Source organism: Symphalangus syndactylus, chromosome 2 (genome assembly GCF_028878055.3).
Source record: "Symphalangus syndactylus isolate Jambi chromosome 2, NHGRI_mSymSyn1-v2.1_pri, whole genome shotgun sequence".
NCBI classification, from domain to species: domain Eukaryota; kingdom Metazoa; phylum Chordata; class Mammalia; order Primates; family Hylobatidae; genus Symphalangus; species Symphalangus syndactylus.
The window spans coordinates 66,748,127-66,760,572 of record NC_072424.2 but is presented as its reverse complement, the minus strand read 5'-3'; the positions used below and the strand labels follow the sequence as shown (position 1 = coordinate 66,760,572).

The 12,446-nt window shown below is 39.8% G+C and overlaps 1 protein-coding gene across 2 annotated transcripts in view; it reads left to right on the top strand.

Annotated features, from left to right (window-relative positions):
* RNGTT (RNA guanylyltransferase and 5'-phosphatase) overlaps positions 1 to 12,446 on the top strand; it is a 369,800-nt gene that overhangs the window by 1,087 nt on the left and 356,267 nt on the right. The window lies entirely within an intron of this gene.

Sequence of the window (12,446 nt, the reverse complement as noted above, 5' to 3'; positions counted from 1 at the left end):
GATCTCGGCTCACTGCCTCAGCCTCCCAAGTAGCTGGGATTACAGGCGCGTGCCACCACACCCGGCTAATTTTTGTGTTTTTGGTAGAGACGGGGTTTCACCATGTTGACCAGGCCGGTCTCCAACTCCTGGCCTCAAGTGATCCGCCCGCCTCGGCCTCCCAAAGTTTTGGGATTACAGCCGTGAGCCACCGTGCCCGGCCATAATTTTTTTGTTTATTTTTTGTGGAGACGGGGGTTTCACTATGTTGCCCAGGCTGGTCTTGAACTCGTGGACTCAAGCAATGCTCCCACTTCGGCCTCCCAAAGTATTGGGGTTATAGGCGAGAGCCACCCCGCTTGGCCGGGTTTTTGTTTTTTTAAATTATTTTTCTGGTAGATTTTTTTCATCTTTATTGAGCTTGAATACAATAAGCTTTAAAGTGTACAGTTTGATAAATTTTGACTATATATACACAAATGCATCTCTTTCCTAGGAAACAACCATGAAACCCCTCAAAGTTTCCTCCTGCCCCTTTTTAAATCACTCCTTCGCCTGGCAGCCGCTGATCTGCTTTCTGTAATTGTAGATTAGTTTGCATTTTCTAGAAATTTTTAAATAAATGGAAACATATAGTGAGTACTCGTCTTGGGGTGGAAGGAAGTATGTGTGGCTTTTTTCACTCAGCATAATTATTTTGATACTCATCCAGATTATGCATGTATCAATAGTTTATTCCTTTTTATTGCAGAGTAGTAGTTCATTGTTCTGGGTATACCACAATTTGTTTACCTGTTCATCTATTGATGGTCATTTGGGTTATTTCCAGTTTTTAGCTATTACAAATAAACCTGCTGTGAACATTCATGTACAATTCTTTGTGTGGACATATACTTTCATTTCTCTTGTATAAGTCTCTAGGAGAGGAATGGCTGCATCATATGCTTGGTGTGTTTTAAGAATTTTAAGAAACTGTCAACCTCTTTTCCAAAGTGGTAACACTTGATAGTCCCACCATCAATGTATTATACAGAAGAAATTCAAAGGACTTAAAAACTAGCAAAAAATTTGGACACTTTACAAAATAAGATATATGAATAGCCAAAAAGCTATGATGGCATGGTGGTATGTGCCTGTAATCCCAGCTACTTGGGAGGCCGAGACAGAGGAATCACTTGAACCCAGGAGGCGGAGGTTGCAGTGAGCTGAGATTGCACCACTGCACTCTAGAATGGGCAACAGAGTGAGACTCCATCTCAAAAAAAAAAAAAGTAATTTGTACTTATCCTGTAATTTATTAGTAAGGGTTCTCTAGAGGGACAGAACTAATAGGAAATATATGTGTATATATATATATGTGTGTGTGTGTGTATATATATATGTGTGTGTGTGTATATATGTGTGTCTATATATATATACACACACATACACACACACACACATACACACGTAAAGGGGAGTTTATTAACTTAACTCACGCGATCACAAGGTCCCACAATAGGTTGTCAGCAAACTGAGGAGCAAGGAGAGCCAGTCTGAGTCCCAAAATGGAAGAACTTGGAATCCAGTGTTTTAGGGCAGGAAGCATCCAGCACAGGACAAAGATGTAGGCTGGGAGGCTAGGCCAGTCAAGTCTTTTCACATTTTTTTGCCTGCTTTATATTCCAGCCATGCTGACAGCTGATTAGATGGTGCCCACCAGATTAAGGGTGGGTTTGCCTTTCCCAGCCGACTGATTCAAATGTTAATCTCCTTTGCAACACCCTCTACACCCAGGATCAATACTTTGCATCCTTCAATCCAATCAAGTTGACACTCAGTATTAACCATCACAGTAATTTCTTTGATATTTTGCATATTGAGGAAAATGTTATGGCTGCTCAAACTTACATGTTGTAAATATTAGGATTCACTTTACTAGTACTAGAAGTTCATAATTTTCCTGAATCAGAAAGAAAATGGTACTAACTACATATAATCTGTTTCCCCGTGAAGTCACCTTCTCTAATGAAACCAGACTTGCAATGAGAGAGAGCTCTTGGAGACAGGGCCAAGCTTTATTTTCTGAAGAACTGTTTTTTCCTCCCTCTGAGTTAGTAGATTTCAGGTGAATACTTGGATGAAAACAAACTTATAATTTCTTTTCCTTTTTCCTTTTTTTCTTTTCTTTTCTTTTTTTTTTTGTATTTTTAGTAGAGACAGGGTTTCACCATGTTGGCCAGGCTGGTCTCCAACTGCTGACCTCAGGTGATCCGCCTGCCTTGGCCTCCCAAAGTGTTGGCATTACAGGTGTGAGCTACCGCACCCAGCCCTCCCTAGTTTCTTAAAGGTATATCATTCAACATAAAATTATTTCATACCTGCTATGTAAAGAGCTTACTAGGAACTGTGGGAATGTAAATATGAGACACAGCCAGGTGCAATGGCACATACTTGTGGTCCCAGGTACTCAGGATAGTGTGATGGTGATAGTGATGGTGATTTTGAAGTCATTTTATTTAGCAAATATTTAAATGTCTACTTTGTGCTAGTCCTGGGTGCTAGGATATATTACACTTAAAAAGCACAGTCTCATGGGAGTAGCAAACCATCCATTTTAAGCACAGTTCTGTTGTAAAAAATGTAGCAATGACCCTATTGTGGTATGTGATGGGAATCAGAGGTAATAAACCTAATTCTTTGAGGTTGAGGAAGAAGAAATGGGAAGGAAGAAGGAGATCAGGTGAGACTTCCCAGAGGAGGTCGTACATGAATTATCTTCAGTAAATAGAAGTTTTCTAGATAAATAGTTCGCAGGGGGTGTTATTGGAAAGTTTCTGTTAGGATAGGATGATGATGGGGGAGATAATAGACTGAAAAAGTGTCTTCGTTCTGGAAGATGTAAGTGAGGTTAAGAGGTTGGAGAATAGCCTGATCATACAGGCAAGTAGGGTGTGATAAGGTATCTTAATATTTACATGCTTTAAATTTTCACTGGCATACAATTGCAGTTTTTGTTTTTTTCAGCATCGAGATGAGATTATTTAAATCCAGGTTAAAAGCTTACTTTGACTTTTCTGTGTTTAATGAATTGATGGAGAAAAGAGTGGAAATGGAGAGACTAATTAGGAACTTGTAGTCCAAGTGAAAGACAATAGCGATGGTTTAAAAGTGAGAGATGAAGAGTAGAAGGCTAATTTGAGAGATATTAAGAAGGGAAAATGGACAGAACTTGAAGTTGTATTTAGAATGAGGGAAAGAAGGTCAAAATTTAGTCTGAAATGTCTGGCTTATGCACATGAGACAGTTGATATTATTAGGGCTTATTGAGAGAGAAGCAGGTTGGAGGAGATATTAAGATCCTGATTGCTCAAATAGAGATCTTTAGTAAAGATCTTTTTTAAAAACATTTTTATTTTATTTCAGTAGTTTTTGGGGAACAGGTGGTTTTTGGTTACATGGATAAGTACTTCAGTGGTGATTTCGGAGATTTTGGTGCACCTGTCACTCAAGGAGTGTACACTGTAGTAGTCTTTTATCCCTCACCCCCCTCCCACACTTCCCCCTGAGCACCCAAAGTCCATTATATCATCGTTGTGTCTTTGCATCCTCATAGCTTAGCTCCCACTTACAAGTGAGAACACAGGATATTTGGGTTTCCATTCCTGAGTTACTTCACTTAGAATGATGGGGTCCAACTCCATCTAGGTTGCCATGAATGCCATTATTTCATTCCTTTTTATGGCTGAGTAGTATTCCATGGTATATTTACACGTCACATTTTCTTTATCCACTCATTGGTTGTTGGGCATTTAGGCTGGTTCCACATTTTTGCAATTGCAAATTGTGCTGCTGTAAACATGCCTGTGCAAGTGGCTTTTTCAGATAATGACTTGTTTTCCTCTGGGTAGATATCCAGTACTGGAATTGCTGGATCAAATGGTAGTTCTAGTTCTTCAAGGAATCACCATACTGTTTTCCATAGTGGTTGCACTAATTTACATGCCCACCAGCAGTGTAAAAGTGTTACCTTTTCCCCACATTCATCCAACATCTATTATTTTTTGATATTTTAATTATGGCCATTCTCGCAGGAGTAAGGTGGTATCTCATTGTAGTTTTAATTTGCATTTCCTTGATAGTGATGTTGAACATTTTTCATATGCTTCTTGGCCAACTGTATATCCTCTTTTGTCTGTTCATGTCCTTTGTCCACTTTTTGATGGGATTATTTGTTATTTTCTTGCTCATTTGTTTGAGTTCCTTGTAGATTCTGGATATTAGTTCTTTGTCAGATGCATAGTTTGCGAAGATTTTCTCCCACTCTGTGGGTTGTCTGTTTACTCTGCTGATTATTTCTTTTGCTGTGCAGAAGCTTTTTAGTTTAATTAGGTCCCATCTATTTATTTTTGTTTTGTTGCATTTGCTTTTGGGTTCTTGGTCACGAACTCTGCCTAAGTCAATGTCTAGAAGAGTTTTTTCCGATGTTATCTTCTAGAATTTTTATGGTTTCCGATTTTACTTAGGTTTGAGTTGATTCATCTCCAGTTGACTTTGCATAAGGTGAGAGATGAGGATCCAGTTTCATTCTTCTACACGTAGCTTGTTAGTTATCCCAGGACCATTTGTTGAATAGGGTGTCCTTTCCCCACTTTATGTTTTTGTTTGCTTTGTCGAAGATCAGTTGGCTGTAAGTATTTGGCTTTCTTTCTGGGTTCTCTATTCTGTTCCATGGGTCTGTGTGCCTATTTTTATACCAGTACTATGCTGTTTTGGTTACTATAGTCTTGTAGTATAATTTGAAGTTGGGTAATGTGATGCCTCTACATTTGTTCTTTTTTGTTTGCTTACTTTGGCTATTTGGGCTCTTTTTTGGTTCAATGTGAATTTTAGGATTGCTTTTTCTGGTTCTGTGAAGAATGATGATGGTACTTTGATGGGAATTGCATTGAATCTATAGATTGCTTTTGGCAGTATGATCATTTTCATGGTATTGATTATACCCATCCATGAGCATGGGATGTGTTTCCATTCGTTTGTGTCATCTGTGATTTCTTTCAGTAGTGTTTGGTAGTTTTTGTTGTAGAGATCTTTCACCTCCTTGGTTAGGTATATTCCTAAGTATTCTATTATTATTATTTTTTTTTATGCAGCTGTTGTAAAAGGGATTGAGTTCTTGATTTGATTCTCAGCTTGGCCATTGTTGGTGCATAGCAGTGCTACAGATTTGTGTACATTGATTTTGTATCCTGAAACTTTAAAGAATTCATTTGTCAGATTTGGGAGCATTTTGGATGATCTTTAGGGTTTCCTATGTATACAGTCATATCATCGGTGAACAGTGACAGTGTGACTTCCTCTTTACCAATTTGGATGCCCTTTCTTTCTTTCTCTTGCCTGATTGCTCTGGTGAGGACTTCTAGTACTATGTTAAATAGAAGTGGTGAAAGTAGCATCCTTGTCTTGTTCCAGTTCCCAGGGGGAGAGCTTTCAACTTTTCCCCATTCAGTATAGTGTTGGTCATGTGTTTGTCATAGATGCCTTTTATTACGTTGAGGTATGGCTCTATTACCTTGAGGTACGTCCCTTCTGTGCCAGTTTTGCCAAAGGTTTTAATCATGAAGGGATACTGGATTTTGTCAAATACTTTTTCTGTATCTATTGAGATGATCATGTGATTTTTGTTTTTAATTCTGTTTATGGGACATATCACATTTATTTTTATTTTATTTAGTTATTTTTGAGACAGAGTCTTGCTCTGTCACCCAGTCTGGAGTGCAGTGGCACCATCTCAGCTCATTGCAACCTCCGCCTCCTGGGTTTAAGCGATTCTCTTGCCTCAGCCTCCTGAGTAGCTGGGACTACCTGCCACCACGTCTGGCTAATTTTTGTATTTTTAATAGAAGCGGGGTTTCACCATGTTGGCTGGGCTGGTCTTGAACTCCTGACCTCAAATGATTCACCCACCTTGGCCTCCTGAAGTGCTGGGATTACAGGCATGAGCCACCATGCCCGGCCAACATTTATTGACTTGTGTATGGTAAACCATCTCTGCATCTTTGGTAAGAAACTCACTTGATCATGGTGTATTACCTTTGTGATATGCATTTGGATTCAGTTAGCTGGCATTTTGTTGAGGATTTTTGCATCTATGTTCATCAGGGATATTGGTCTCTAGTTTTCTTTATTTTTATATCCTTTCCTGGTTTTGGTATTAGGGTGATACTGGCTTCATAGAATGATTTAGGGAGGATTCCCTTTCTCTGTCTTGGAATAGTTTCAGTAAGATTTATAGCAATTCTTCTTTGACTGTGGTAGAATTCAGCTGTGAATCCATCTGGTCCTGGACTTAAAATTTTTAAATTTTAATTTAATTAATTTATTTTTGTTTTCTTGGACATTTTTCTTGGCGATTTTTTTTCTTACTGTTTCAGTCTCACTACTTGTTATTAGTCTGTTCAGAGTTTCTATTTCTTCCTGATTTAATCTAGGAGGGTTGTATATTTCCAGGAATTTATCCATCTCCTCTAGATTTTCTAGTTTGTGCATATAAAGTGTTCATAGTACTACTGAATGATCTTTTATATTTTTGTGGTATCAGTTATAATATCTCCTATTTTGTTTCTAATTGAATTTACTTGAATTTTCTTCTTTTCTTGGTTAAGATTGCTAATGCTCTATCAATTGTGTTTATATTTTTAAAGAACCAGATTTTTTTTTTCTTTTTTTTTGAGACAGAGTCTCGCTTTGTCACCCAGGCTAGAGTGCAGTGATGCCATCTTGGCTCACTGCAACCTCTGCCTCCTAGGTTCGAGTGATTCTCCTGCCTCAGCCTCCCAAGTAGCTGGGACTACAGGTGGCCCACCACCACACCTGGCTAATTCTTTTGTATTTTTAGTAGAGATGGGATTTCACCATGTTGGTCAGGCTCAAACTCCTGACCTCAAATGATCTGCCTGCCTTGGCCTTCCAAAGTGCTGGGATTACAGACGTGAGCCACTGCACCACACGCAGAACCAGTGTTTTGTTTCATTAATCTTTTTTGTATATTTGGTATTTTTTGTTTGTTACAGTTTAGTTCTGCTCTGATGTTTGTTACTTCTTTTCTTCTGCTGGGTTTGGGTTCAGTTTATTCTTGTTTCTCTAGTTCCTTGAAGTGTGACCTTAGATTTTCTGTTTGTGCTCCTTCAGATGTTTTGGTGTAGGTTTTTTTTTTTTTTTTTTGAGACGAGTCTCACTCTGTTGCCCGTGCTGGAGTGCTGTGGTATGTATGATCTCAGCTCACTGCAACCTCTGCCTCTTCGGTTCAAGCGATTCTGCTGCCTCAGCCTCCTGAGCAGCTAGGATTACAGGTGCCCGTCACCATACCTGGCTAATTTTTTGTATTTTTAGTAGAGACAGGATTTCACCATGTTGGCCAGGCTAGTCTCGAACTCCTGACCTTGTGATTTGCCCGCCTTAGCTTCCCAAAGTGCTAGGATTACAGGCATGAGCCACTGCGCCTGGCGATGTAGGTATTTAATGCTATGAATTTTCCTCTTAGCATTGCTTTTGCTGTGTCTCAGAGGTTTTGATAGGTTGTGTCACTGTTATCATTCAGTTCAAAAACTTTTTAAATTTCCATCTTTATTTCATTGTTGACCCAAAGATTATTCAAGAGCAGAAATTTTAATTTCCATGTATTTGTATAGTTTTAATTTTTATTTATTTTATTTATTTATTTTTTCTGAGATGGAGTCTTGCTCTGTTGCCCAGGCTGGAATGCAATGGCACGATCTCAGCTCATTGCAACCTCTGCCTCCCAGGTTCAAACAATTCTCCTGCCTCAGCCTTCCTAGTAGCTGGGATTACAGGCACGTGCCACCATGCCTGGCTAATTTTTGTATTTTTAGTAGAGGCATGGTTTTATCATGTTGGCCAGGCTGGTCTCGAACTCCTGACCTCAGGTGATCCACCTGCCTCGGCTTCCTAAAGTGTTGGATTACAGGCATGAGCCACCACGCCTGGTCCTGTATTTGTATAGTTTTGAGGGTTCCTTTGGAGTTAATTTTCAGTTTTATTCCACTGTGGTATGAGAGGATACTAGATAGAATTTCAATTATCTTAAATTTATTGAGACTAAATATCTGTTAAGTCCATTTGTTCTAGGGTATATTTAAGTCTATTCTTTTTTTGTTGACTTTCTGTCTTGATGACCTGTCTAGTACTGTCAGTGGAGTATTGAAGTCCCCCACTACTGTTGTGTTGCTGTGTATTTCATTTCTTAGGTCTCTAGTAGTAACTGTTTTACAAATTTTGGAGCTCCAGGGTTAGGCGCATATATAGGATTGTGATATTTTCCTGTTGGACGAATCCTTTTTTCATTATATAATGTCCTTCTCTGTCTTTTTGAACTGTTACTCCTTTAAAGTTTGTTTTATCTGATATAAGAATAGCTATTCCTGCCCGCTTTTGATTTCCATTTGCATAGAATATCTTTTTCTACCCCTTTACCTTAAGTTTATGTGAGTCCTTAAGCATTAGGTGAGTCTCTTAAAGGCAGCAGATACTTGGTTTGTGGGTTGTTACCCATTCTGCCATTCTGTGTCTTTTAAAAGGAGCATTTGGGCCATTTATATTCAATGTTAATACAGTATTGAGATGTAAGGTACTGTTCTATTCATAATGCTAGTTGTTGCCTAAATACCTTTTTTTTTTAAAAAAAAAAAATTCTGTTACTGTTTTATAGGCCCTGTGAAATTTATGCTTTAAGGAGGTTCTATTTTGGTGTATTTTGAGGTTTTGTTTCAAGGTTTAGAACTCCTTTTAGCATTTCTTGTAGTATGTCTCTCATTTCTTTTAGTGGCCAATTCTCTCAGCATTTGTTTATCTGAAAAAGACTATCTCTCCTTCGTTTATGAAGCCTAGTTTTGCTGAATACAAAATTCTTGGCTGACAGTTATTTTGTTTCAGGAAACTAAAGAGAGGACCCCATTCCTTTCTGGCTTGTAAGGTTTCTGCTGAGAAATCAGCTGTTAATCTGTTAGGTTTTCCCTTATAGGTTATCTGAGGCTATTGTCTCACAGCTCTTAAGTTTCTGTCCTTCATCTTGACTTTAGATAACCTGATAACTGTGTGCCTAGATAATGATCTTTTTGTGATGAATTTCCTAGGTGTTCTTTGAACTTCTTATATTTGGGTGTCTAGATCTCTAGCAAGGCCAGGGAAGTTTTCCTCAATTATTTCCTCAAATAAGTTTTTCAAACTTTTATGTTTCTCTTCTTCCTCAGGAAAACCAATTATTCTTAGGGTTGGCTGTTTAACATAATCCCACATTTCTTGGAGGCTTTGTTCATTTAAAAAAATTTTTTTCTTTGTTTTTGTCTGATTGGGTTAATTTGAAAGCTTTGTCTTCGAGCTCTGAAGTACTTTCTTCTACTTGTTCTAGTCTATTATTAAAATTTTCCAGTGCATTTTGTATTTCTCTAAGTGTGTCTTTCATTTCCAGAATTTGTGAATGTTTTTTCTTTATGATATCTATTTCTCTCTGGAGAATTTTTCATCCATATCTTGTATTTTTTTAAATTTCTTTAAGTTGATTTTCACCTTTTTCTGGTATCTCCTTGAATAGCTGAATAATCAACCTTCTGAATTCTTTATCTGGCAATTCAGAAATTTCTTCCTGGTTTGGATCCATTGCTGGTATACATACAGCTAGTATGTACATAGACATACAGCTAGTATGATTTTTGGGGGGTTTTATAGAACCCCGTTTTGTCATATTACCAGAATCACTTTTCTGGTTCCTTCTCATTTGAGTAGTCTGTTTCAGTGGAAAGGTCTGAAGCTCAAGGCCTCTGTTCAGATTCTTTTGTCCCACAGGCTGATCCCTTGATGTTGTACTCTCTCCCTTCCTCTAGAGATGGGGCTTGGGGCTTCCTGAGAGCTGGATTGGTGTGATTGTTATTGCTCTTCTGGTTCTAGTCACACGGTGGAGCTACCAGGCCCTAGGGCTGGTGCTGAAGAATGTCTGCAGAGTCCTGTGATGTAATCCATCTTCAGGTGTCCCAGCCACTGATACCAGCCCCTGCTCTGGTAGGGGTGGCAGGGCAGTAAGTAGACTCTGTGAGAGTCCTTGGTTGTAGATATATTTAATGTGCTGGCTTTCTCTAATGCTGGTTATGCTAGTAGTGAAGTTGTCATGTGGACAGACTCAGGACCTCTGGTTAGCCAGGATGTTGCAGGCAGTGGTATATAAGCTGTTATTTTATCTTTCCTGGGAGCAGGATTATTTTGTCATGAGTTGCTGTAATGGCCTGAGTTAGTTGGCTTTCAGCCAGGAGGTGGTGCTTTCAAGAGAGCACTAGCTGTGGTGCTAGTTGGGGGATCTAGGTTGGTCTTAAGTTGGCCAGGGTAAGTATTCTGGTTTCTCAGGCAATGGGTGGGGCATAAAGCTCCCAAGAATTTCTGTCTTTTGTGTTCAGCAACCAGGGCAGGTAGAGAAATACCATCAGGAAGGGGAAGGGTTAGGTGGATATGGGCTCAGATTCTCCTTGGGTGGGGCTTGCTGCAGCCACTGTAGGGGATGGGGGGTGGTTCTTGGGCCAATAGGGTTATGTTCCAGAGAGGATTATGGCTGCCTCTGCTGTGTCATATAGTTCGCCAGGGAAGTGGGGGATAGCTGGTAATGAAAGGCTTCACCCAGCTCCCATGCAGTTGGTGAGGCTGGTCTTACTTCTGTGGTGCACCCCCTCACTCCTCAGACCTTGCCCCTGAATGTAAGTTTCCCCACTGAGAAAGTGAGCATGGCTTTCAGGCCCTGCCCCTCCCTGTCTGCCTCCCTGTCTGCCTACTGGGCAGCTTTCGTGCTCGTATCTGCAGCAGTTCCCATTCATTCCCTGGATTCTGCTTAAGAAAATTCATGCCCAGTCAAAATTATTATGAGTTTCATTTGGAAGCTTTTTTCCCCCATGACCCTCCGTAATTCTGTCTGCTTTCCCCAAGGTGAGATGTAGTCAGGAATGGCTTCCCTGGGCTTGAGCTGGAGACTGGGAGTGCCTACAAGGCTCTTCCTGCTGCTGCTTCTACTTTTATATTTCAGTTGGCTCTCTAAATCCATTTCAGCTGTAGGTAAGGTTAAATCCTTCTCCTGTGATCTGGATTTTCAGATTCCCCAATGGGGAATGTGTGTTCAGAGGCAGGTTTTTTCCCCCCTCTCACACTTTGGGAGCTCATGGTTTTTCACCTGTCTCATGGAATTTGCAGTGCTGTGTGGCCTCTTTCAACGGTTCTGTTTGGCTGTGGCAAGTTCTTGAAATCAGACAGCAATGAAGTTTGCTGCATAGATTGACTCTTCCCTTCATGAAAGATTTCTCTGTAGGATTTTAGCCATGGTAGAACTTTCTTTAGCCATAGTAGAACTTTCTTCAGGGTTGGAGTCAATTCTCCCCAACCCTGCTGCTGCTTTATCAATTAAGTTTATGTAATATTCTAAATGCTTTGTTGTCACTTCAGCAATATTCACATCTTCACTGGGGCCAGATTCCATATCAGGAAACCACTTTGCTCATTTGTAAGAAGCAACTCCTCATCTGTTAAAGTTTTATCATGAGATTGCAGCAATTTGGTCACATCTTCAGGCTCCACTTTAAAAAATGTTTGTATTGGCCAGGTGTGGTGGCTCACACCTGTAATCCTAGCACTTTGGGAGGCCGAGACAGGCGCATCACCTGAGGTCAGGAGTTCAAAACCAGCCTGGCCAACATGGTGAAACTGCGTCTCTACTAAAAGTATAAAAATTAGCTCGGCATGGTGGCAGGCACCTGTAAACCCAGCTACTCATGAGGCTGAGGTAGGAGAATCACTTGAACCTGGGACATGGAGATTGCAGTGAGCCGAGGTCACGCCACTGTATTTCAGCCTGGGTGACAGAGTAAGACTCCGTCTCAAAAAAAAAACCAAAAACAGTTATTTATTTATATTTTTTTGAGACAGCATCTCACTGTGTCCTCCAGGCTGGAATGCAATGGCATGATCATGGCTCACTGCAGCCTCGAACTCCTAGGTTCAAGCGATTCTCCCATCTCCACCTCCTGAGTAGCTGGGACTGCAGGTGTGTGCTACTATGCCTGGCTAACTTTCAGGCTCCACGTCTAATTCTAGTTCTTTTGCTATTTCCACTACATCTGCAGTTACTTATTCCATTGAAGTCTTGAACTCCTCAAAGTCATCCATGAGGGTTATAATAAACATTTCAAATTCTGTTGTTGATATTTTGACTTTCTCCTATGAATCACGAATATTCTTAATGGCTTCTAGAATGGTGAATCCTTTCCAGAAAGTTTTTGATTTATTTTGCCCAGATCCATCAGAGGAATTGCTGTATATGGCAGTTATAACCTTATGAAATGTATTTCTTAAATAATAAGACCTTTTTTAGGGAACCCACTCTGTAAAGAGAAACAAAAATAATATAGGACTTGAAAATTGAAACTATCCCTTGATCCATG